Source organism: Aquarana catesbeiana, linkage group LG09 (assembly GCF_042186555.1).
Source record: "Aquarana catesbeiana isolate 2022-GZ linkage group LG09, ASM4218655v1, whole genome shotgun sequence".
Classification (NCBI taxonomy): domain Eukaryota; kingdom Metazoa; phylum Chordata; class Amphibia; order Anura; family Ranidae; genus Aquarana; species Aquarana catesbeiana.
This window is the reverse complement of record NC_133332.1, coordinates 63258683-63285504: the sequence shown is the minus strand read 5'-3', so window position 1 is coordinate 63285504 and position 26822 is coordinate 63258683. Positions and strand designations below refer to the sequence as shown.

Sequence of the window (26822 nt, the reverse complement as noted above, 5' to 3'; positions counted from 1 at the left end):
TATCTGCCTCTCCTCGTTGGCTTTCCAGACATACTAACGGCCTGCATTGAGATGTAGCTGCACAAAACTGGGATGTATATACATACTGATTATACTGCAGCTAGCAGAATCAACTGCCTGCCTCTGCCTGTAGTATTATTAGTATGAGAACACCAGCACTTGTCTTCAGGTAGCTATAGGTGCAACTGTGCAGGGTACACAGTACACTAACTGTAAATACTTCAAGCTGCTTGCCTGTGGTATTAATAAGATCAGAAGAACACCAGCACTTGTCTTCAGGTAGCTATACTGTAGGTGCAACTGTGCAGGGGTACACAGTACACTAACTGTAAATACTTCAAGCGGCCTGCCTGTGATATTAATAGGATCAGAAGAAGAACACCAGCACTTGTCTTCAGGTAGCTATACTGTAGGTGCAACTGTGCAGGGGTACACAGTACACTAACTGTAAATACTTCAAGCTGCCTGTCTGTGGTAATAATAGGATCAGAAGAAGAAGAACAGCACTTGTCTTCAGGTAGCTATAGGTGCAACTTTGCAGGGTACACAGTACACTAACTGTAAATACTTCAAGCGGCCTGCCTATGATATTAATAGGATCAGAAGAAGAACACCAGCACTTGTCTTCAGGTTGATATACTGTAGGTGCAACTGTGCAGGGGTACACAGTACACTAACTGTAAATACTTCAAGCTGCCTGCCTGTGGTAATAATAGGATCAGAAGAAGAACAACAGCACTTGCCTTCAGGTAGCTATAGGTGCAACTGTGCAGGGGTACACAGTACACTAACTGTAAAAACGTCAAGCTGCCTGCCTGTGGTATTAATCGGATCAGAAGAAGAACAACAGCACTTGTCTTTAGGTAGCTATAGGTGCAACTGTGCAGGGTACACAGTACACTAACTGTAAATACTTCAAGCTGCCTGCCTGTGGTATTAATAGGATCAGAAGAAGAACACCAGCATTTGTCTTCAGGTAGCTATACTGTAGGTGCAACTGTGCAGGGGTACACATTACACTAACTGTAAGTACTTCAAGCTGCCTGCCTGTGGTAATAATAGGATCAGAAGAAGAACAACAGCACTTGTCTTCAGGTAGCTATAGGTTCAACTGTGCAGGGGTACACAGTACACTAACTGTAAATACTTCAAGCTGCCTGCCTGTGGTATTAATAGGATCAGAAGAAGAACAACAGCACTTATCTTCAGGATAGCTTTAGGTGCAACTGTGCAGGGTACACAGTACACTAACTATAAATACTTCAAGCTGCCTGCCTGTGGTATTAATAGGATCAGAAGAAGAACACCAGCACTTGTCTTCAGGTAGATATACTGTAGGTGCAACTGTGCAGGGGTACACAGTACACTAACTGTAAATACTTCAAGCTGCCTGCCTGTGATATTAATAGGATCAGAAGAAGAACACCAGCACTTGTCTTCAGGTAGCTATGCTGTAGATGCAACTGTGCAGGTGTACACAGTACACTTATGCCCCGTACACACGATCGGACATTGATCGGACATTCCGACAACAAAATCCATTGATTTTTTTCCGACGGATGTTGGCTCAAACTTGTTTTGCGTACACACAGTCGCACAAAGTTGTCGGAATTTCCGATCGCCAAGAACGCGGTGACGTAAAGCACGTACGACGAGACTAGAAAAGGCCACTTCAGAACCAAGCACGGCACCCTTTGGGCTCCTTTTGCTAATCTCGTGTTAGTAAAAGTTTGGTGAGAGACGATTCACGCTTTTTCAGACTCGTGGTTTTCAGATCATTTTCTGCTGTTCAGTTTGTGCTTGTGGGTTTGTATCTGCTCTTCAGTGCATGTAGCAAGTGATGCGTGACTCTTGTCATTCTGTTCTTGTTCGTTCGTTACTGTTTTTCAGGCCGCTCTTCACAGGCCTTGCTGTTCTTCAGTACGTTCTGTTACTTCGTTCTGAGCAGCCGACCATTTTCTAGCCATGTTGCGTATACGTACTCCTCGTAGAGTTCGTGCTGTGCGGGGGCTTGGTGTTGGGGTCCTGACCTTGACACAAGCCCAGTCCATGAACAGGGTGGGGAGGAGTTCATGGACCAAGAATTGGTTGCTTCAGTGTGACCAGTTCTGTCATATGCCTTTGCTCCGTGAGATCCGTGAGAATAATCCTGATGATTTCAGGAACTTTCTCCGGATGACAGACCCCGTATTCCACCATTTGTTGGCTTTGCTGACCCCCCATATCAGCAGGCAGGATACCTGCATGAGGCAAGCCATCACTCCGAAGCAGAGGCTCGTCGCCACCCTGCGGTACTTGGCGACGGGGAGAAGCCTGAAGGACTTGAAGTTCTCGACAGGCATCTCCCCCCAGGCTCTGGGGATCATTATCCCGGAGACCTGTTCTGCCATCATCCAGGTCCTGCAGAAGGAGTATATTAAGGTAAGATTTTTATCCTTTAATATCACATTTTATTGTATATAATGTTTGCTAATATTTTGTATTTCTTTACTCATTCCGTAATTACCATGATTGTAATATGCTGTGAATGTCCCCTTTGTCCTCATGCATGCTGGATTTTTATGTAATTATTTTTTTTCTCCTTCATACATATTTGCCTTCTCTTACCTCCCCAGCATGGTCTCCTGCCCCTATATTCACCTTGTGTAGTCACTTAACAATGTATTTTCTCAGCTCCATAGTAGTGCTTTACCCCAAACACCCCCTAAAATGTTTTGAAATGTGATTTGTGCTTTAAATTCAGGCAGAGTGCCAGAGGCTTTTTTTTGTGGGTCCCCAAGTCATTTGGAATCCTCCCTCCCCCCGACTGCTAAGTCAGCTGATTACAATTCTCTATTTATCCTCAATCATCTATCTGCTAACTTTGCCAAGCCCATACACACTATACCCATCTCTTTTGTGGTCAGATGTATGGATGAATTCCCCAAAGCATGTAGTGCAAGGGCCTACCTGTATACTTTCAAATGTTACTGTTTAAAGTTTTTGTATCCTATTATTATCTTGATAGGTAATAGCAGAATGTCTAAATGTGCTAAAATGTGTACAGTGTTTATTTATATCTTTCTCTTATGACACTTCTTCAGTGGGCTGGCAATAGTGTAACTAAGGAGGGGCTGGCCAAAGTAAGACCCATTATTTAGGCATTCATCTCTCAATGAAGTGGAGAGGGTTACCTGTCCAAGAGCCCCCCCCTATAATGTTAGAAATGGCCCATGAGAGGGGGGAGGAGGAATCTGATAGTTGTACCTTATACTTTGGTCTTTAAAAACTCCCTCTAAAAAATTTTATTTTGATGTTGGCCAAGAATGTTTGTGTGTAATCTGCTTTCCCTGTTTATGTGCAAAATGACTATTTTTTTTTTTGTTTTGACTCCACATTTTCCTTCCATGCCACAGGAATGGCAGACTGTGGCCTCCCACTTTTCCCAGCGGTGGGACTTTTCTAACTGCGGAGGGGCAATTGATGGGAAACATGTCCACATCGTCCCACCACCCAACTCGGGGTCGTACTATTACAACTACAAGGGGTTCAATAGTATTGTGATGTTGGCAGTGGTGTCGGCTACTTATGAGTTCCTGTATGTGGACGTGGGGAAGAATGGCCGGATGTCCGATGGTGGAGTCATCACCCAGACCGAGTTCTACAAGCATCTCCAGATTGGCAGCTTGGACTTGCCACCTCCAGAAGACAATGTGGAAGGACTCCCATTCGTCTTTGTTGCGGATGAAGCATTTGCGCTGGGGGGCCATCTTATGCGGCCATTCCCGATGAGGACCCTCAACCCGGACCAGAGGGTTTTTAATTACCGGCTGGCCAGAGCCAGAAGAGTGGTGGAGAACACGTTTGGAATCATGGCCAGCTGGTTCCGCCTATTTCTTACACCCATACATATGGCGAAGTACAAACTGAATCACATTATCCTGGCGTGCTGTGTTCTACACAACTTTTTACGGAAACATTCTGCCAACTATGCTGGCTCAGTTGGGCCTGAGGCCAAAATTCAAAATGAACCAACCCTGGCGGCGTTTGAAAGTGGCCGTCCTGGCTTGCCCCCCCTGAGTGCCCGTGATGTCCGGATAAGATACCTTGAATTCTTTGCGGGTAGGGGGGCTATCAATATGCCAGACAATGTCTAAAACCTTTTTCAAATTAAAAAATAATCAACTCTTTGGTGACATTTCCTGCTTGTGTTTGTTTTAGCTGACCCTGAGAGAAATGTGGTGAGTCCTGAAAATGGCGTGATTGTGTAACATTACAAAGCACTGTTGGGTGTTATTTACTAAAGGCAAAGACACTTTGCACTACAAGTGCACTTGAAACTGCACTGAAACTGCATTTGTAGTGCAAAGTGGATTTGCTCTTAGGAAATAACACCCATTGTCACAGAAAACAGCAATTAGAGCACCACAAAAGTGTTGTAGCATTGAGACAATAATCCACACATTCTTGATTAACAATCTTTTTAATACCAGCACAATCACATGTGCATTTAGAAAAGGTTTTTAAAACAAACCAACATGTTTGAAAAAGTAGAAATGTCCATTTAAGATAAAACAGACATGTTTAAAACCAACAAGAATGACACAAATCTTGAACTTACAAAGTTCACATTTGGTAGAACTTGAAGGCAATATCAGACATGAGTATTTACAAACTGTGTTTGATATTGCGTTCAAATGGGGTGAAGTCACCCCAGGAAAAGCCAAATTTTGAAGATGCACACAAATAGCCGAATGTCAACATGTGCTAGCTGCCATCATGGGTGATCAAGGGACGTGTTTTGGGGGTGCAACCCCTTCCTCTCAGCTACTTTATTATTGAGGAAGGGGTTGCACTCCCAAAACGCATCCATTAATCTCCCGTGATGGCAGATAGCACATGTTGACACACTGTGTGCATCTTCAAAATTTGGCTTCTCTCCAATTTGTCAAAAAATGTAAAAAAATTGTAGCACACCAAAAAACAAAGGGATTTGGAGGGGTTTTAAACTCTCCCTAAAACATCAATGATGTTCTTATTTTTTTGAAGAACATCCTTGATGTTTTTCTTGATGTTTTCCAAGCCCCTATTACACCCCATGATCTCCCCAATCAGGATCTGTGCACTTTCTGAGGTGAAAGGATCTGGATCCACAACATCACGATCACCTAAAAAGATAGAATCCAAAAAAAAACATGTATTATAAATATGCCGGCATCCATCTCTTACCTGAGCCTGTGGTCGCAGACACTCACCTGTTGTGGTGCCAATTTCCACCACGTCTTCCTCCTCCTGCTCTGTTTGTCTTTCCCTGGATTTCCCCTTCTTCCAGAGGTGGGGGGTCTCTGGTCTCCTCCGATGAGGGGTGTCCTCCGAGTATTTTCTCCCCTATGTAAAAAAAAATGGTATACTTAGCACCCAGATATTTGATGGCAGAACTATAAATATGAAACATTGTTTGGAAATGGGGTACAATTTTTTTTGTGGCCAGAGTTCCAAGATGTAGCATTTTTCTTGTCCTTTGTCAAGCTTGAATACTTTACTTGTCTTGTACAAGCTTCACAGATGGAGACACCCCTATAGTATACACTGGAGCACCTGTGTGGGACCCCTAATAAAAAGGGTGTTCTTGTGTCCCACACTAGTGCTCCAGCATCCAGATGTGAAAACTGCTGCTGAGTGTCCTCTCCTTACACAGAATCTAGTTTGCATTTCATTCTGCAAACCCAGCTACCCAACCAAATTAGTTTCAGACAAGTAGGCCCTAAAAAATGTGGCCAAATGCATATGGCCAAAACCATGGTGTTTTTTAGGCTGAACGAACAATGTTTGATACGAACGAATAATGTGCCCATGAACATGAAAGTTGACATTTTAAACTGGACAACAGTTAAGAAAAGCACATGGAGCAGCACGAATGTAATAAAAATAAAGAATAGGAACACAGCACAACTACTTACTTTTTTGCAGCACTCTCCGGATCTTTCTGTACTGCTCGTGCTCTCTTAATTTTAGGTCCGACCACCGCTTCCTGAGCTGATCTTTTGATCGTCGTACCCCGAAATTCCGGTGCAGACACTTGACCACTTTCGCCATGATCTTGGACTTTCTGACATTGGGGTTGGGGTAAGGTCCATACTTCCCGTCATAGTCGGCCTTCTTCAGGATACAGAATACAGGGAGCAGCCTTGTCTGTGGCAGGTGAAACATCCACATTACAATAATAAACAAAAGAGGCAGACAGCGCTGGAGAAACTGCTGGAGTTGGTGAAGCCGGTGGTCCCCACAGCAACCATCCCCTATTTAAAAGCCAAAATTGGTGGCCTGAGGAGCACTTATCTTAGGGAGTGCAAGAAGGTCATGGATTCCCAGAGATCCGGAGCTGCAGCAGATGACATTTATGTCCCCAGGCTGTGGTACTATGAGAGACTGTGATTTCTGTCAGACCAGACTGAAGTCAGGGAATCCCTCTCAATCCTTCCTTCCACTCTTCCTTCCACCCCAGCTGAGGCTTCCGATGTCCAACCTGGGACTTCCAGCCATTAAGAAGTGGAGGAGCCCAGATGGAGTCAGGTATAGCATTCTTCTACAGATTTCTGGTCAATAAATAAACGATGTTTACTAGATGTTATTATTGATCACTAATTGCTGATTTAAGAAAGTGTTTTACATATCAATAGACAGTAGTTTTGAAAAATAATTGGGACAAGACAAATGAAAAATGCTGGGCTCAGAATGATAGTCTTTTATATTTGTTAACATTCAATTTGCAACAATCATGAGGTGAAAATTGTGTGTGATTGATGAATAAAAAACTAAAACGATGTCCCTTTTTCACACACAGGAAGACCTAAACCAGGAGGAGGCTGTGGAATGTGACACACAGGAGGAGGCTGTGGAATGTGGCAGCCAGGAGGAGGCGGAGCTAAGTGGCAGCCAGGAGAAACCTGGGCCCAGTCGGAGCCTGACCGAATCGCAGGTTCCTCCCCTCCGCCTTCCACACAAAAGACCCAGGAAGGGGAGTCACGTTCAGGATTCAGCACTTAGGCTCATTCAGGAGGCTTCTGCATCCCTCAGAGCCACCCCCACTCCTGAAGAGGCCTTTGCCTGCATGGCTGCCACCAAACTGCAGGCCATGCAGGAGGGTCAACGCAAGCTGTGTGAGGACCTTCTGTATAAAGTCCTAAGTAAGGGGGTGAGTGGCGAAATCACACCCAATACCCACCTGAGTGAGTTGGCCCATCCTCCTCCTCCTCCTCCTGTTGCCACATCTACAACACCAGAGCCATAGCGTGGAAGGAAGCGTGGAAGGAAGACCAGAGAGTGATGGCCTGGGTTCAGTCTGGTCTGGCCAAAGATGCAGTCTCTTGTATGACCACAGCCTGGGGACACAGATGTCATCTGCTGCTTTCCGGATCTCTGGGACTTCTGGACCAGACTGCACTCCCTTAGATATGGAATCCTCAGGCCACCAATTTTACCTGGAAATAATTGATGTCTGCCCTGGGAGTCAAAGGCTTCGCCTATTTCTGCTGTTTCTCCAGCGTTGCCTCCCTCTTTGTTTGGTTGTGAGCCCTTAATAAAGGAATTTTTTGTTTCAATTATACTTGCCTATGTGTGTTTTCCTTCAAAAAGGACAGTTTGTTTGTGAGGAGGCAGGTACATTTCGAATATACAATGTGAAATTAACAAGAGACACCAACACCAAGGAACCTTGAGATTAAATAATATAAGATAATAATGGTGTTGTGGTAACTTGACACGCAAAACACACACAAAAATATTCGGGAGTAAAACACAAAAAAACACAAAATAAAAACAGCCTTGAAAAAAATACAAAACCAAAAAAAAAAAACAGCCTTGAAAAAAATACAAAACAAAAATAAAACAACAAAATACAAATTTGGTCAGATGTGACAAATCAAAATATATTGAGGGAATCCCGCTAAATAATAAAGAAAGAAGTTTGTGAGAAGTCTGTGTGAATATGAGAAGCAAAACTACTTAATTCTTCTAGCATTATAAAGAAGAAGAGAGTGTGCTGTATTAAACAATTTAAAACTTTGCAGCGTGACGAAAGTGCTGTATCCATTCCGAACGCTCATTTTACCAAACTGAGCTGTTCCGTCTCGGAATTTCTTCTGAGCATACGTGGCACTTTGTGAGTCGGAACTGGCCACACACAGTCGAAATTGACGCGATCAGATTTTGTTGTCGGAAAATTTTATAGCCTGCTCTCAAACTTTGTGTGTCGGAAAATCCGATGGAGCCCACACACGGTCGGAATGTCCGACAACACGCTCCGATCGCACATTTTCCGTCGGAAAATCCGACCGTGTGTACGGGGTACACAGTACACTAACTGTAAATACTTCAAGCTGCCTGTCTGTGGTATTAATAGGATCAGAAGAAGAACAACAGCTCTTGCCATCAGGTAGCTATAGGTGCAACTGTGTAGGGTACACAGTACACTAACTGTAAATAATTCAACCTGCCTGCCTGTGGTATTAATAGGATCAGAAGAAGAACACCAGCACTTGTCTTCAGGTAGCTATAGGTGCAACTGTGCAGGGGTACACAGTACACTAACTGTAAATACTTCAACCTGCCTGCCTGTGGTATTAATAGGATCAGAAGAAGAACAACAGCACTTGTCTTCAGGTACCTATAGGTGCAACTGTGCAGGGGTACACAGTACACTAACTGTAAATACTTCAAGCTGCCTGCCTATGTTATTAATAGGATCAGAAGAAGAACACCAGCACTTGTCTTAAGGTAGCTATAATGTAGGTGCAACTGTGCAGGGATACACAGTACACTAACTGTAAATACTTCAACCTGCCTGCCTGTGGTATTAATAGGATCAGAAGAAGAACACTGGCACTTGTCTTCAGGTAGCTATCGGTGCAACTGTGCAGGGGTATACAGTACACTAACTGTAAATGCTTCAACCTGCCTGCCTGTGGTATTAATAGGATCAGAAGAAGAACACCAGCACTTGTCTTAAGGTAGCTATAATGTAGGTGCAACTGTGCAGGGATACACAGTACACTAACTGTAAATACTTCAACCTGCCTGCCTGTGGTATTAATAGGATCAGAAGAAGAACACCGGCACTTGTCTTCAGGTAGCTATCGGTGCAACTGTGCAGGGGTACACAGTACACTAACTGTAAATACTTCAACCTGCCTGCCTGTGGTATTAATAGGATCAGAAGAAGAACAACAGCACTTGTCTTCAGGTACCTATAGGTGCAACTGTGCAGGGGTACACAGTACACTAACTGTAAATACTTCAAGCTGCCTGCCTGTAGTATTAATAGGATCAGAAGAAGAACAACAGCTCTTGTCATCAGGTAGCTATAGGTGCAACTGTGCAGGGTACACAGTACACTAACTGTAAATACTTCAACCTACCTGTCTGTGGTATTAATAGGATCAGAAGGAGAACACCAGCACTTGTCTTCGGGTAGCTATAGGTGCAACTGTGCAGGGGTACACAGTACTCTAACTGTAAATACTTCAAGCTGCCTGCCTGTGGTATTAATAGGATCAGAAGAAGAACAACAGCACTTGTCTTCAGGTAGCTATAGGTGCAACTGTGCAGGGTACACAGTACACTAACTGTAAATACTTCTACCTGCCTGCCTGTGGTATTAATAGGATCAGAAGAAGAACACCAGCACTTGTCTTCGGGTAGCTATAGGTGCAACTGTGCAGGGGTACACAGTACACTAACTGTAAATACTTCAAGCTGCCTGCCTGTAGTATTAATAGGATCAGAAGAAGAACAACAGCTCTTGTCATCAGGTAGCTATAGATGCAACTGTGCAGGGTATACAGTACACTAACTGTAAATACTTCAACCTGCCTGCCTGTGGTATTAATAGGATCAGAAGAAGAACAACAGCACTTGTCTTCAGGTACCTATAGGTGCAACTGTGCAGGGTACACAGCACACTAACTGTAAATACTGTAAAAACACCTGCCTGCCTGTCAGTATATTAGAAAGAGAATAACAGGAACGGATCTAGCTAAACTGAATACAGTGTGTATATATATATATATATATATATATATATACAACACCTGGGATGCATATATATACACAATATACTGTAAGTGCAGCTAACTGACTCGCCTGCCTACTCTATCCAACTAAATTCAAATGACACTGTCTCTCTCTCTGTCTATCTCTCTCCACCACCGCAACACACTACAAAAGGCCGCCATACAGGCGGCCTTATATAGTGTGGGGCATGTAATAAACTCCCTGGGCCATAATTTGCCAAAGTCACCCTGGCTTTGGCCAATTACGGCTCTCTGTGCAGACTGCGCTGTGATTGGCCAAGCATGCGGGTCATAGTGCATGTTTGGCCAATCATCAGCCAGCAATGCACTGTGATGCCACAGTGAATTATGGGTCGTGACGCGCCAATTAAATTTGGTGTGAACGGCCCATAACGTTCGCAATTCGCCGAACAACTGAACAGACAATGTTCGAGTCGAACATGGGTTCGACTCGAACTCGAAGCTCATCCCTAATCCTGTGTTATGGGCCCGTTTTGAAATTAAGACGCTGCCAGACATAGTTTCATCTGATGGCCTCCTTACATTCAATGACCTAAATTAACAAAGGGGGGTGCCGAATCATATGTTCTTTAGGTATCTACAGCTCCGCCATGCTTTTCTGTCCCAATTTCCTGAGACATTGGTGCTGGAGACCACGGGTGTTGAGTGTCTACTTACTACAGCGAATGAGACTAAGCCCCTGTCCATTTTATACTCCCTCCTGGCGGGTTTAGATACCTCTAAAGTTTCACAGCTGTTCTCAGTATGGCAGGCAGATATACCCACACTGGCTGATGACGACTGGGAAGAGGGCATTCAGCAGTACCTCTCCCTGGTGGTCTCTGCTAGAGAAAGATTCCCCCAAGTCAAATTTCTGCATAGGGCATACTTCTCCCCCCTGCGATTGGCTAGAATATACCCCCAGAGGAGCCCGATTTGTCTCAGGTGTGGTTCGTCGGAGGGTGTCCCTTCTTTCATGTTGTCTGGTCCTGCCAAATCATACAACATTTTTGTTTGAGTGTGGTTAATGTTATCAACTCTGTGAGCAAACTTAGAGCAAACTTAGAATACCCTGTGACCCGATACCATTGCTGCTTGGCATAGTTGATACGCTGGAGGCCCCCCAATCTAAGAAGTTATTTGTTTTCTATGCGGCCTTCTATGCCAGGAAGGCGATCCTGATACAGTGAAAGGGACCCTCTCCCCCGACTGTACAACAATGTAAGACTCTAATTAATATGGCCCTTCCGTTATGTAAGCTTCCGTTATATAAGCTATATGGGACGCAACTGCCCCAAAAAGTTTGACAAGGTCTGGGCAGCCTGGGTACGCGAGGAGCAACTGGCACTGGAATAGGGAATGGCATAGAGGGAATACCTGCTTGTCACTTTGCTGATGTTGTGCCCATTTGTTTGATGATATTGTATAAGTTGCTTACAGTTACACCCCTTGTTGTGCTCTCTCTCGCATCCTACAGTAGACAACTCCCCCTCCCCACCATCCTCACTCTGGTACACAAGTAGGGAAATTCCATTCCTTCAGAGGATGGAAATTCCTTTCTGCTCATTTGCCACTTGCCGTTTGTGACGGTTCCCTGTTTTTATCCTCCCCCTATACAGGGGAAAAGGGTACTCTTATGGGGCGTACACACGGTCGGACTTTTCGTCTACAAAAGTCCAACGGACGCCGACGGACTAAAGCTGGCTGGTAATCCGATCGTGTGTGGGCTTCTTCGGACTTTCAGTGGACTTTTTCAGCCTCAAATCCGACGGACTTTAGATTTGAAACATGCTTCAAATCTTTACGTCGTAACTACGACGGACCCCGAAGTCCGCTCGTCTGTATGCTCGTCCGACGGACAAAAAACGACGCATGCTCATTAGGGATGAGCCGAACACCCCCCGGTTCGGTTCGCACCAGAACCTGCGAACGGACCGAAAGTTCGCACGAACGTTAGAACCCCATTGACGTCTATGGGACTCGAACGTTCGAAATCAAAAGTGCTCATTTTAAAGGCTAATTTGCATGGTATTGTCCTAAAAAGGGTTTGGGGACCCGGGTCCTACCCCAGGGGACATGTATCAATGCAAAAAAAACTTTTAAAAACGGCCGTTTTTTCGGGAGCAGTGATTTTAATGATGCTTAAAGTAAAAAAAAAAAAGTGAAATATTCCTTTAAATATCGTACCTGGGGTGTGTCTATAGTAGGCCTGTAAAGTGGCTCGTGTTTCCCGTGTTTAGAACAGTCCCTGCACCAAATGTCATTTTTAAAGGAAAAAATCTCATTTAAAACTGTTTGCGGGTTTAATGTCATGTCGGGTCATGGCAATATGGATGAAAATCAGTGAGACAAACGGCATGGGTACCCCCCAGTCCATTACCAGGCCCTTTGGGTCTTGTATGGATATTAAGGGGAACCCCGCACCCAAATTAAAATAAGGAAAGGCCCTATATACTCTGAACAGCAGTATACAGGCGGTGCAAACAAGACAGGGACTGTAGGTTTGTTGTTAAGTAGAATCTCTTTGTAATTTTGAACGGGTAAATTTTTAAAGCGTTTAGCTCCAGCCAAAAAATCTTTTTTAAGCTTTTTGGAAAACATAGGGAAGGGTTATCACCCCTGTGACATTTGTTTTGCTGTCTTTCCTCCTCTTCAGAAGATTTCACCTCACTTTTTGTCCCAATGAAAAATGTTTTTTGAAAATTTGGGTTTTTTGTGGAACAAGGATTGGAAAGCATCAGTGGAAAGGAGAAATTGTTTTCCCATATTAACTCTTACAGGAGAGAATTTCCCTTCCTAGGGGTAGATTTCATCTCACTTCCTGTTGTCTTCTTCTGTTTGCAAGTAGGAGTCGTTTGTAAGTTAGATGTTTGAAAGTAGGGTCCTGCCCTATATACTCAGCAGAAATTTGGGCCTTAGGTGTTGCTGTGGCCACAACACTGTAAGCCCTCACAGGGCCCTGCTGTGAAATATTAGATCAAGAATTGTAATTACATGCCCCTGTTGAACAGGAGCTGAAAAATTAGGCCTTAGGCACTGGTGCTGGTGCCACAACACTGCAAACCCTTACAGACACTCTAGTTGGAACGCAGGAACGAGCCCTGCTGCAAAGTATTGCATCAAAAATTGTAATTACACGCCCCTGTTAGACAGGGGCAGAAAAATTGGGCCTTAGGCACTGGTGCTGGTGCCACAACACTGCAACCCCTCACAGACACTCTAGTTGGAACGCAGGAACGAGCCCTGCTGCAAAGTATTGCATCAAAAATTGTAATTACACGCCCCTGTTAGACAGGGGCAGAAAAATTGGGCCTTAGGCACTGGTGCTGGTGCCTCAACACTGCAACCCCTCACAGACACTCTAGTTGGAACGCAGGAACGAGCCCTGCTGCAAAGTATTGCATCAAAAATTGTAATTACACGCCCCTGTTAGACAGGGGCAGAAAAATTGGGCCTTAGGCACTGGTGCTGGTGCCACAACACTGCAACCCCTCACAGACACTCTAGTTGGAACGCAGGAACGAGCCCTGCTGCAAAGTATTGCATCAAAAATTGTAATTACACGCCCCTGTTAGACAGGGGCAGAAAAATTGGGCCTTAGGCACTGGTGCTGGTGCCACAACACTGCAACCCCTCACAGACACTCTAGTTGGAATGCAGGAACGAGCCCTGCTGCAAAGTATTACATCAAAAATTGTAATTAACACGCCCCTGTTAAACAGGGGCTGAAAAATTGTGCCTTAGGCACTGGTGGTGGCGCCCAGAACCAAAAATGTTCTTACAAGCTATCAGCGTGATGATTGAGGAGGAAGAGGATAATTACTCAGGGATAGTCACTCAGCATCAGCATAGGCAGTCTTTGAAGGGATCTGAGATTTCAAAAAAAATTATTCGGTTACATCAGCATCAGGTGCTTGGTAGCTGGTGGTGATCCAAGACTGATTCATTTTTATGAAGGTCAGTCGGTGGACAGACGCACCCTGTGATCGGTTACCATGCCTCCAGCAGCACTGAATGTGCGTTCCGAAAGAACGCTGGATGCAGGACAGGCCAGTAGCTCAATTGCATACTGTGCAAGCTCTGGCCAGTGATCCATCCTCAAGACCCAGTAACCCAGAGGATTTTCGGTGGGAAAGGTGTCCAAGTCTGATCTTGCCCCTAGGTATTCCTGCACCATGTAAAACAGACGCTGGCGATGGTTGCTGGAACCGATCATACCTTGGGGCTGCGGACCAAAAAATTGTCTGAACGCATCGGTCAGACGGCCACCTTCTCCACCGCTCCTTCTTTGACTGACCGAAGCCTCAGCAACACGTTGTCCAGAAACAGGAGTTTGTAACCTCCCAGTCTCTGGGAACGCATTGCACAGACCTTTCTGCAAGGCCTCCCGAAGATGTTTCATCCTCTGCTCCCTCTGCGATGGCAAGATAAGGTCCGCAACCTTACCCTTGTAACGTGGATCAAGGAGGGTTGCCAGCCAGTATTGGTCCTTCTCCTTGATACCACGAATACGAGGATCCTTACGCAGGCTTTGCAGGATCAGGGAGGCCATGCAGCGTAGGTTTGCTGAGGCATTCGGTCCAGAGTCCTCTGGGTCACTAAGGACGACAACGTCCGCAGCCACCTCCTCCCAGCCACATACAAGTCCATGTGTTTCTTGGGACTGATCCCTTAAAGACTGCTGCTGATGCTGAGTGCCAGGCTCCACCTCCATACTGACACAATCTTCCTCCTCCTCCTCCTCCTCCTCGTCCTCTTCCTGTGTGATCGGCGGGCACGCAGGAACACTGTCTGGATAAAGGGGGCCTTGAGAGCTAAGGAAGTCCTCCTCTTCCTGCCTCTGTTCTGCCTCAAGTGCCCTGTCCATTATTCCACGCAGCGTGTGCTCCAACAGGTGGACAAGGGGGACAGTGTCACTGATGCATGCACTGTCACTGCTCACCATCCTCGTGGCCTCCTCGAATGGTGACAGGACAGTGCATGCATCCCTGATCATGGCCCACTGGCGTGGGGAAAAAAAACCAAGCTCCCCTGACCCTGTCCTGGTGCCATAGTCGCACAGGTACTCATTGATGGCCCTCTGCTGCGTGTGCAGCCGCTGCAGCATGGCCAACGTTGAGTTCCACCTGGTGGGCATGTCACAGATTAGGCGGTTCTTGGGCAGGTTAAACTCCTTTTGGAGGTCCGTCAGCCGAGCACTGGCATTATATGACCGGCGGAAATGCACACAGACTTTCCTGGCCTGCCTCAGGACATCCTGTAAGCCCGGGTACCTGCCCAAGAACCGCTGCACCACCAAGTTAAGGACGTGAGCCAAACAGGGCACATGGGTCATTTGTCCCTGTCGGAGGGCAGAGAGGAGGTTGGTGCCATTGTCGCAAACCACCATTCCTGCCTTAAGTTGGCGTGGTGTCAACCACCTCTGAACCTGCCCCTGCAGAGCTGACAGAACCTCTGCCCCAGTGTGGCTCCTGTCCCCCAAGCACACCAGCTCAAGCACCGCATGGCATCTTTTGGCCTGCATACTTGCGTAGCCCCTTGAACGACTACGGAGCACCGCTGGTTCCGAGGAAGAGGCCATGGAGGAAGAAGAAGAGGAGGGGGTGGAGGAGAGAGGTGTGTCACAATCAGCATTTTGGAGGCGTGGTGGCGGAACAACCTCCAACACTACTGCACCTTGTCCTGCATCCTTCCCAGCTGCCAGCAGAGTCACCCAATGTGCCGTGAAACTTAGGTAACGTCCCTGTCCATGCCTGCTGGACCATGAGTCAGCGGTAATATACACCTTACCGCTGACCGCCCTGTCCAGCGAGGCATGGACATTGCCTTCCACATGCTGGTAGAGAGCCAGAATCGCCTTCCGTGAGAAAAAGTGGCGTTTGGGTACCTGCCACTGAGGAACCGCACATTCCACAAACTCACGGAAGGGGGCAGAGTCTACCAACTGAAAAGGCAGCAGTTGAAGTGCTAGCAATTTTGCCAAGCTAGCATTCAACCGCTGGGCATGTGGATGGCTGGGAGCAAACTTCTTTCGGCGGTGCAGCAGCTGGGGCAGGGAAATTTGCCTGGTACAATCTGACGTCGGTGTACCAAAAGCAGATTGCCCACAAGTACTTGGCTGTGACACACCTAATTCTACACCTTCATTCCTCTCACTGCAGGTCTCAGAGAGGACTGGAGGTCTAGTGGGGTTGGAAATCTCAGCTGATGAGGAGTAAGGAGAGATCCTCTTTGTTCTTTGGTGTGGGTCTTTTAGATACGCTTGCCAACGAACTGCATGGCAGGTCAACATATGTCTGGTCAAGCATGTGGTACCCAAGCAGGAGATGTTTTGGCCACGTGAGATACGCTTGAGACATATGTTGCAAATAGCAGCGGTGCGATCTGATGCACTCGTCTCAAAAAAGGCCCACACCAAAGAACTTTTTGAATAACGCGCAGAGACTGCAGCGCCCTGCACATGTGGAGCTTTGGGGTGTGATGCAGTCAATGTGCTGCCCTTAGGCTGGTCCCTGGAGGGCATCCTGCCTCGTTGGTGATGTGCCGCCTCCTCCTCCTCCTCCTCCTCCTCTCTCCTATCAGGCACCCACGTTGAGTCAGTGACCTCATCATCCCCTCCCTCCTCATCACTGGAGCAAACCTGGCAGTATGCTGCAGCAGGGGGAGCATGACTGCCAGATTGCTGTCCTTCTTGGGCACCCCCTCTGTCCGTGCTCATGTTACTGCCTTCATCGAGCTCAGTATCATCATCAGAGCCTTCCAAACGCTGGGCATCCTCCTGGAGCATGTACCCAACACTGTGGTCAAACAGTTCGAGGGAATCCTCATGAGGACATGGTGGAGCTAGGGAAGGAGTCACTGATGACATTGAGCTGAGGGAAGAGGCCGCTGCTTTGCCAGACAAAGCACCCTGGGCAGGGGTGAGAGAGGATGAGGAGGATGAGGACGGCTTGGTCATCCACTCGACCAAGTCTTCCGCATGTTGCGGCTCAACACGGCCAGCTGCCAAAAAAAAGGCCCAGCGTGTCCCATGGCCACGTGCTGATGAGGATGCACCGTCTCCACGATCAGCACTAGACACAGAGCCTGCTTGCCCTCTCTTATTGGCTTGTGACTGTCTGCCTCTCCTTCTTGGCCTTCCAGACATACTAATGGCCTGTAGCTGCACTAAGCTGGGATAGAACCCCAGTAATTTTCTTCAGGTAGCTTTATATACTGTAACCAGACAAGCCTGCCTGTCAGTAGGAAGATAACAGGAACGGATCTAGCTGAACACTGTGAGCAGGACGCACTGTACTAAATGTAAATAGTCTAGCTGCCTGACCGTGGTACTAATAGGATCAAATAGAACCCCAGTAATTTTCTTCAGGTAGCTTTATATACTGTAACCAGACAAGCCTGCCTGTCAGTAGGAAGATAACAGGAACGGATCTAGCTGAACACTGTGAGCAGGACGCACTGTACTAAATGTAAATAGTCTAGCTGCCTGACCGTGGTACTAATAGGATCAAATAGAACCCCAGTAATTTTCTTCAGGTAGCTTTATATACTGTAACCAGACAAGCCTGCCTGTCAGTAGGAAGATAACAGGAACGGATCTAGCTGAACACTGTGAGCAGGACGCACTGTACTAAATGTAAATAGTCTAGCTGCCTGACCGTGGTACTAATAGGATCAAATAGAACCCCAGTAATTTTCTTCAGGTAGCTTTATATACTGTAACCAGACAAGCCTGCCTGTCAGTAGGAAGATAACAGGAACGGATCTAGCTGAACACTGTGAGCAGGACGCACTGTACTAAATGTAAATAGTCTAGCTGCCTGACCGTGGTACTAATAGGATCAAATAGAACCCCAGTAATTTTCTTCAGGTAGCTTTATATACTGTAACCAGACAAGCCTGCCTGTCAGTAGGAAGATAACAGGAACGGATCTAGCTGAACACTGTGAGCAGGACGCACTGCACTAAATGTAAATAGTCTAGAAGATAACAGGAACGGATCTAGCTAAACTGAATACAGTGTATATATATATATGCAACACCTGGGATGCATATATATACACAATACACTGTAAGTGCAGCTAACTGACTGACTGTTCTGCCTAATCTATCTAACTCAAATCAAATGACACTGTCTGTCTCTCTCTCTCTCTCTCAATGAACGCCGGAACACACACTACACAGGGCCGCCGCGCAGGCGGCCTTATATAGTGTGGGGCGTGTACTAAATCCCCTGAGCCATAATTGGCCAAAGCCTCCTTGGCTTTGGCCAATTATGGCTCTCTGTTCAGGCGGCGCTGTGATTGGCCAAGCATGCGGGTCATAGTGCATGCTTGGCCAATCATCAGCAAGCAATGCACTGCCATGCCGCAGTGAATTATGGGCCGTGACGCGCCACACGAATTTGGCGCGAACGGCCCATATCGTTCGCAATTCGGCGAACGGGCGAACAGCCGATGTTCGAGTCGAACATGGGTTCGACTCGAACACGAAGCTCATCCCTAATGCTTATAAGCAAAAACTAAACGGAAGCACTCGGTCTAGTAAAACTAGTGTTCGTATTGTAGGTAGCACATTCCTCACGCTGCAAAATCTGTGATCGTTGAATGCAGCGCATTTAATGTCTTCTTTACGAATGCTATAAAGAACGAAGATGTTTTGCTGTTCATATTCAAACAGAGTTCTCCCAAACAGATTTCTGGATTCTTTTTCTGTTTGATCTCATGAATGACATGGTATGCTTTTTCAAAACAATGTTTCCATAGTAATAATACTTTTAATTTTTTATTTTTTTGGTGGAGTCATCTTTTCTTGTAATTTTTATCCAGATATTTATTTTATGATTGTTGTGGAACTTTTTTTCTGTTTATCTCTAATTTTTTTTGTAAAGTTACCACAGGGAACCCATTTTTATATATATTTGTTAAATTTTTTTTAATGTTTGTAAAGTTACCACAAAGAACCCTTTATATTTTTTGTTTTTATAGTGATTTTTTTTTTGTTTTTATATAAAGTTAACCCAAAGCACCGTTTTTGGTTATGTATCTTTTTTTTTTAAAATACTTACCACTCGAACATTATTAACATTATTTTAATCTATTTTTGGTGTGTTTTTGCAAAATCAATGAGATTGTTGTCCCTTGTTAATTTAAAACATGACTATTGGATAACAGATGTCTATTACCTCTGATAAAATCCTTATACTCCTACTCCAAATAAATAAGACCACACCAGCTTTTTGGAGTAATAAAAAAGGCCGTAGCAGCCTACTTTATTTTTAACAAAACCTTTTTCTATAAAATTATAAAATATATAAAATATAAAATATAAAATTCTGTCATCAGAAAAACAATAACCAAAAAACATCTGTTATACAACCTGTTATTTCAAAAGAGCGTTGGTCTGAGCAATCGCTTAGCAAAACAAACTGATGGCCATAACAACTATCGCACTGTAGCCCCAATCCAAAATCTCCAATAGGCCTCAAGCCGACAAGCTGGCTCAGAGACGGCCATGACCACAGTGCCCCATATCACTTCCCGGCTAACCTCCGTTAACCGGGAACCAAAAAACCTCCGGACCCATATCAACGTTGGATCCCCACTCTTACTTTTTTGCCATCTTCCTTCCTTTTTGCCCAGACCAACGCCCGCCACTGCCACGACATCTTCTCTCTTTTTACCTGTGAACAAAAGAAAACACAATACCCTTCTACCCTAACATTTTCTCAGTATTAGGAGGGTGGGCGGGAACTTTCCTAATCTTTCTGTTGTCCCTCCCAGGGCGGGAACCCCTTTTAACTAGTCCCTTCCCTGCTCCTCCCTCCCCCTCGGCTCCACATTCACAACTTAACCTTAACCCTTACACTGCTACCACTGTCATGTGCGCCCTTCGCATACATCATTGCATGCTGTTGCTCCAGGCTTTTCTTGACTATTGGATAACAGATGTCTATTACCTCTGATAAAATCCTTATACTCCTACTCCAAATAAATAAGACCACACCAGCTTTTTGGAGTAATAAAAAAGGCCGTAGCAGCCTACTTCTTTATTTTTAACAAACCCTTTTTCTATAAAATTATAAAATATATAAAATATAAAATATAAAATTCTGTCATCAGAAAAACAATAACCAAAAAACATCTGTTATACAACCTGTTATTTCAAAAGAGCGTTGGTCTGAGCAATCGCTTAGCAAAACAAACTGATGGCCATAACAACTATCGCACTGTAGCCCCAATCCAAAATCTCCAATAGGCCTCAAGCCGACAAGCTGGCTCAGAGACGGCCATGACCACAGTGCCCCATATCACTTCCCGGCTAACCTCCGTTAACCGGGAACCAAAAAACCTCCGGACCCATATCAACGTTGGATCCCCACTCTTACTTTTTTGCCATCTTCCTTCCTTTTTGCCCCAGACCAACGCCCGCCACAGCATCCCAATAGTAACACCTTACTAATGGGTGCCCCTCCACACCCGAATAGCTCGCTGTATTCCATCCTGCAAGCCTAAAGTCCACAAATCTGTACCCACATCGTTGAGGTGTACCCCATCGCGTCTCAGATACCTCCATGTCTCGAATTCCAATTCACTATGCCGTATAGCCAACCCCCCCATTACCGACCCACAAACTTACTAATTTCCCTGTTGATCTTCTTCCTGGCTCTGTTCATACCCTCCACTGACCCTGGCCATTCTCCAAGACATCCTGTCCGACCATATCCGACCATATAATGATCATCTGCGGGAATTCCTTCATCAATCGCCAGATGTCAAATTTGATATCTCGCGTGATGTCAATCATCGAGCGAATGCCCAAATCGTTCCCGCCAACATGTATCACCAGGACATCCGGAGGTCCCTCTCTGTTTGCGTAGCGCTGTACCTCCTGTACCAACCTACCCCCACAACATCCCCGGTATACCAAACCACTTTATATACACTTCCCTTCTATCAAAACTTAGTTGTCTACCCTCAGGCCGCGCGTCTCCCCTCCGAGCCCCCCAACATACATAAGAATGGCCCATAATCCAGACCATTCTTCGGCGCTGCACCTGTAATTAGAAGAAAACAAAACACTATTCTCAACATTGACTATTCCAACTATAATCCTGGCCATAACAGATAACTCTAAATCCCATGCCCTATATAACCGACCGAAACCCCACCCTACCACCTACAATTTTACTGCCAGCTGTGGCCGCACATAAGATTGAAATCTGTTAGATTCCCACCGCCCAATGCTTTTTATTACCTCCACATCCATCCCCAACCTGGCCGCTTCCGTCGCAGCTCCTATCCTAAATGAGTGGGATGAAAAATCCTTCTCTTCCAGCCCCCAGTCCCTGCAAACATTTCCTCAACACGGCAATAAACTGAAAACGTGATAACAAAGTACCATTTGAATGCATTAACAGGGGGCCTGCAAAATCCGGCCTATACCTTCAAGAATTCCCTGACCGTGCTCACCGGGCACAGGGGGGAACCGTGAATGGGATAAATTCTCACCATCCTGCCTCTTCCCCCCTGATCCGTCTTAGATTTCCTCAAAAATATCTATACCCCCCTCCTCTTCTAGTTGCACCTCCTGTAACCCAATTCCCCCTTGAACCTTTTTGGAAGGACTGACCAGTTCCCCTATCCGAAATGCCCCAAAAAATGCCCAACACAAAAGCAACCTTAAACAAAGTAACCTCGTATTCAGATGAGCAAACCACACCCAACTGATCCACAATACCCCCCAGAATCTCAAAAGTTACCGGTCTCCTCGAATCGCGCTTGACCACTGCCCTCCTATAACCCTTCAACGCTTGTCTTACCCAAAAACCCTTAGTCACGTCGGGCTGCCCTTGTAGCTTGAAAAGGAAAGCCAAACCAGCCAACTGTGTATTCATTACTGACACTGACACTCCCTTCGTCCAATTTCTTTGCCACATAGTACAGCAATAACGAACTTAATCCTTGCCCTACAGGCTTCTCCCCTAACTCTTGTCCAAATGACATCCATTCCCGCCATACCTTATTGTATGCTGCCCATGTACTCCCCACTTACCGACCGCTTAATCCATCCCTCTATGATGCCAGCGCAATCTCCCACAGCCAGTCTGGACAAGGTACCCCCTGTTGCTCCGCGTCCGGCGCCAACTCTCGGAACCTGTCCCACTGGAAGCGAGACAGTGCATCAGCAATGACGTTTTCCACCCCCGGCAAGTGCACAGCATGAATGAAAACATTCAGTTGTAAACATCTTAAGACTAAGTGCTGCAGCAGCCTGATCACCGGCGGAGATGACGCCGTGACCCTGTTTATCACTTGCACCACCCCCATATTGTCCCCATGAAAACGCACTTTCAGATCCCTGAACGATGCACCCCATAGCTCCACTGCCAGAACTACCGGAAACAATTCCAGCAGAACCAAGTTCCTCGTGAAGCCCTCATCTATCCAAGATTGTGGCCATGGACCCGCGCTCCATTTTCCCTGAAAAAACGCCCCAAAACCTGTTGCCCCTGCGGCGTCGGTAAACAATTCCAAGTCAAAATTGCTGACTGGTCCCGACATCCACATTGCCCTGCCATTAAAGGATTCCAGAAAGGTATGCCATACCCTCAGATCTTCCCTATGCGTTTTTCCTAAACGCACGAAATGTTTTGGTGATTTTACCCCACTCGTGCTGGCCGCCAGCCGGCGACTGAACACTCTCCCCATCGGAAGTATGCGGCAAGCAAAATTCAGTTTGCCCAACACCGATTGCAACCTACGCAGTTGTACCTTTTTAATTCCTATCAACCCTGCCACCTCTTTTTTCAAATCCTCCAATTTGTCAGCAGGCAATCTACATTCCATGGCTTCTGAATCTAACACAATCCCCAAAAACGTGATGACCGCGCAGGGTCCCTCCGTTTTGTCATCCGCCAATGGAATGCCAAACCTGCCTGCTATATGCTGCAATGAAGCTAGCAACACCGCGCATACTCTAGAAGAGGCCGGGCCTATGCATAGAAAATCATCCAAGTAGTGAATTATCGAATTCACCCCGGATACATCCCTTACCACCCATTCCACAAAGGAGCTGAATTGCTCAAATATCGCACACGACACCGAGCAACCCATTGGTAGGCATTGGTCGACATAGAATCCGTCATTCCAATGGCACCCGAGCAACCGGAAACTATCCGGATGAACCGGCAGCAGTCGAAACGCTGACTCTATATCTGCCTTAGCCATCAAGGCACCTTTTCCATAGTGTCTCACCCACCTTACCGCAGCATCAAATGACGTATACGTCACCGAGCATGCTTCTTGGTCTATGGCATCATTCACGGATCCTCCTTTTGGGAAGGACAAGTGGTGAATGAGCCTGAATTTGTTGGGCTCCTTTTTGGGCACCACTCCCAGCGGAGATACCACCAAATCGACTATAGGTACTACTGGGAAAGGGCCACTCATTCTACCTAAAGCCACTTCCTTCCGCAGTTTCTCCGAAACCACTTCCGGATGTTGCAGGGCCGACTTTAAATTTTTGGGCACCGGGGGAGTCACCGATAAACTACATGGAATCCTAAAACCTAACGCAAATCCATCTTCTAATAGCGATGCTGCCTTTCTGTCTGGGTACTTACCGAGAAACGGCCGCATCCTTTCCACCATCACCGGCGTCCTCCCTTTTGTTCCCAGCCTCTCCTTGTCGACCTTTGCCCTGCTTAAAACATCTGGATGATGGATGTGTTCCCCCGCAGCCTGAGCACTCATGCTTGAACTTACATGTTCCTCCAAACTTACAGTATCCTGAGTTATACTGCCAGCAAACCCCTTTTTTGTTTCCAGCCGAATGTCCCTGGGCGGACGGTCCACCGGCTCCCCCTTGAAAAAACTGATTCGGCGCCCTCGCCGTCGTCATCAAGCGCATCCATAGGCTGATGTCCTTATGGTCCCAACGTAGCTCTGGGCGAACTGCTCTCCTCTGCCTGAACTGTTCGTCATATCGCAACCATGCTGTACCTCCATATACTCTATACGCTTCCCCTATCGCATCTTGATAGCAGAAAAGCGCCGAACAGTGTTCCGGTTGCTTCTCCCCTATCACACTTGCCATGATCGCGAACGCTTGTAACCAATTTGTAAATGTCCTGGGTATCAGCCTATACCTCCTCTTTTCCTCATCTTCCTTTTTGGAGTCGTCCGGCTTGACTCTATCAAGATTGAACTTCTCCAAGGGCAGTAACGAAAATATTTCCACATACTCACCCTTCCATAACTTTTCCCGCACTTCTTGTTTCAAGTGCGCTCCTAACGGTCCCTCGTAGCACACATACACTTCACAGCGAGCCGCGTCCGCCAGCCTGATGATATCCTTCCTCGCCGCAGCCTCCCCTGTCGGCACTGCTTTTTCCTTCCCTTGCGCAACTCCACTCCCCGTGGCTTGCTGAGCAGGCGCCGCGACCACAGCTGAAACCTCTGTAGTCGGGTCCCCCCCAGTACTTCCTAAATCCTTCCCTGACTGCTGTACCCATGCAGCTCCCGGACCTTCAACCGGCTTCTCTGCCACCTCCAACCTCTGCACCAGTTCTTTTATGCCCGTTAGAAACCCCAGGAAACCCGGAGTACCCACCCCTATAGCAGACCCCACCATGCTTTTTTCTAACCCCCCCAGCCCCAGTTGCTACACATGCTGCATCATTTAAACTAGACATTGTAATGACCTGTGCTGGCTCACCTGGCTGCATAGGTGTCGTCCCATCAGCCGACCGTCTGCTCTCCTCAGGCCCCATCCTCCTGGGCAGGGGGGCCGCCTCCTCCTCCGATCCGGACTCCTCATCTCTTCCGCTCCGACCCGACTCTTCACCTGCATCCGACGGTGGCCCGCCCGGGATGTGGACCGCGGCTGCCGCATTGCTCGCCATCCTTTCCCTCCTCCGCGCAGCGAAACCTCCTGTGGACTTCCGGGTCGCCTTCCCAGGACCGGTGTGGGCTACCTCAGTCCTGCCAGCCTCCGCTCCTGCAGATGTTAGGCCAGCCCTGCTTCTCTCTCCCCTCTGCCTGTCCCCTGCCGCAGAATTAGAAGGCCCGGGGATCCCTCCAGGCAGTGCAGCAGCCGCGATGGCGGAGCTCCCCGCCGTCATCCTGGGGGCGGGGCTTGCGCTCTCCCTGTGTCTCCTATTAGTAGGCCTCACTGTGGCCGGTTCCCTGGCTTGCCTCTGCTCCTGTCCCACCGGGGCCGCACGCCCGCTGACCCGCTCTCTACCCGCTGGTCGTTTCGCTGGTGGTCCCCCCGGGAGTCTGGAAGACAGACTACCCGAGTGCCGCTGCGCTGGCGTCATGCGGTCCGGAGAGAACCGCTCAGGCGGACGAGAGCGGCGTGCTCTGGTGCCGCTTCTCTCTCCCCCACTTGCCTGCATCGTGGAGCCCTGTAGTGCGGCTGCGATCGTCTCCTGGAGCCACTCCGCACCCCGCACCGCTGCTTCTTCCCTCAACCGGGCCATGAGCCCCTCTAATTCAGCCATGTTGGTAGCACAACCTTCCTGAGAACTTTCCTAATCATTCTGTTGTCCCTCCCAGGGCGGGAACCCCTTTTAACTAGTCCCTCCCCTGCTCCTCCCTCCCCCTCGGCTCCACATTCACAACTTAACCTTAACCCTTACACTGCTACCACTGTCATGTGCGCCCTTCGCATACATCATTGCATGCTGTTGCTCCAGGCTTTTCTTTGTGTCTAAAATCTATGATTTCAAATAAAAAACCTAAACTCAAAAAAGATCCATTTATTTATGGTCTAAATAAAATAAAGAGGAAGTCAACGCTGGAAAAAGTATGTGTACAAGAAAATGGGGATCTTGAGGAGTCCATATAAGAGGGAGCACAATCTGGTCCAAGAATCCCAGAGATCAACAGCACCAGCAGATGATATAGATGTCCCCAGACTGTGGTACTACAACAGCCTGCGTCTTCTGTCAGACCAGACTGAACCCAAGTCATCACTTTCTTCTCTTCCCTGCAGCCTTTCCTCCACGCTGCCCTGCAGCCTTCCCTGCAGCCTTCCCTGTAGCCTTCTTTGGAGGCTGTGGCTCTGGTGTTTCAGTTGTGGCAGGAGGAGGAGGAGGAGGAGGAGGAGGGGGGGCTGCCTCATGTAGTTGGGTGTTTCGTGTTAGCGTGCCCTGCAGCCCCTTCTGGATTGTTTCCCCAAATAGTCGCTCACAAATGAGGCGCTGCTCCCAATCCATTTGAAGAAGCCTGCTGGCTAAGTAGCAGCCATAGGACTCTTCCGCTTCGGGGGGGCTCCTTAAAAAACGGGTGGCCTCTTGCATGAGGCGCAGGGATGCCTCCTGTGTGACCGTCCCCTTCCTGGCCCTTTTTTTGGGAAGATGGAGGGGAGGCACTTGGGATTCGGTCAGGCTCCTACTGGGCCCAGCCACCTCACTTGGCCCAGCCACCTCACTTGGCCCAGCCACCTCACTGGGAGCAGCCACCTCCTGCCTGACACTGGGCCCAGCCTCCTCCAGGATGATGGTGAATCCGGCCTCCTCCAGGCTGTCCATGGGCCCGGTCTCCTCCTGCCTGCCACTTTCCCCATATTCCTCCTGGATGGACTCATCCTGTGTATAAAAAAAGGACAATAGTTTTAGTATATTTTTTTGGGTTCATCAATGACACACAGTTTGCTTCTCATGACTAGCAAATTCAATGTGAATACATCTCTTTAATAAAAGAGTCTAATCAGACACCCTAATTATTTCAAGTAGGTGCCAAACATATTTAGCCACTACTGTCAATT

The 26822-nt window shown here is 47.1% G+C and overlaps 1 pseudogene; it reads right to left on the bottom strand.

Annotated features, from left to right (window-relative positions):
* The window catches only part of LOC141108914 (olfactomedin-4-like), a 38750-nt pseudogene extending 14067 nt beyond the window's left edge, over positions 1-24683 (bottom strand).
* Positions 24684-26822: the final 2139 nt, after the last annotated feature.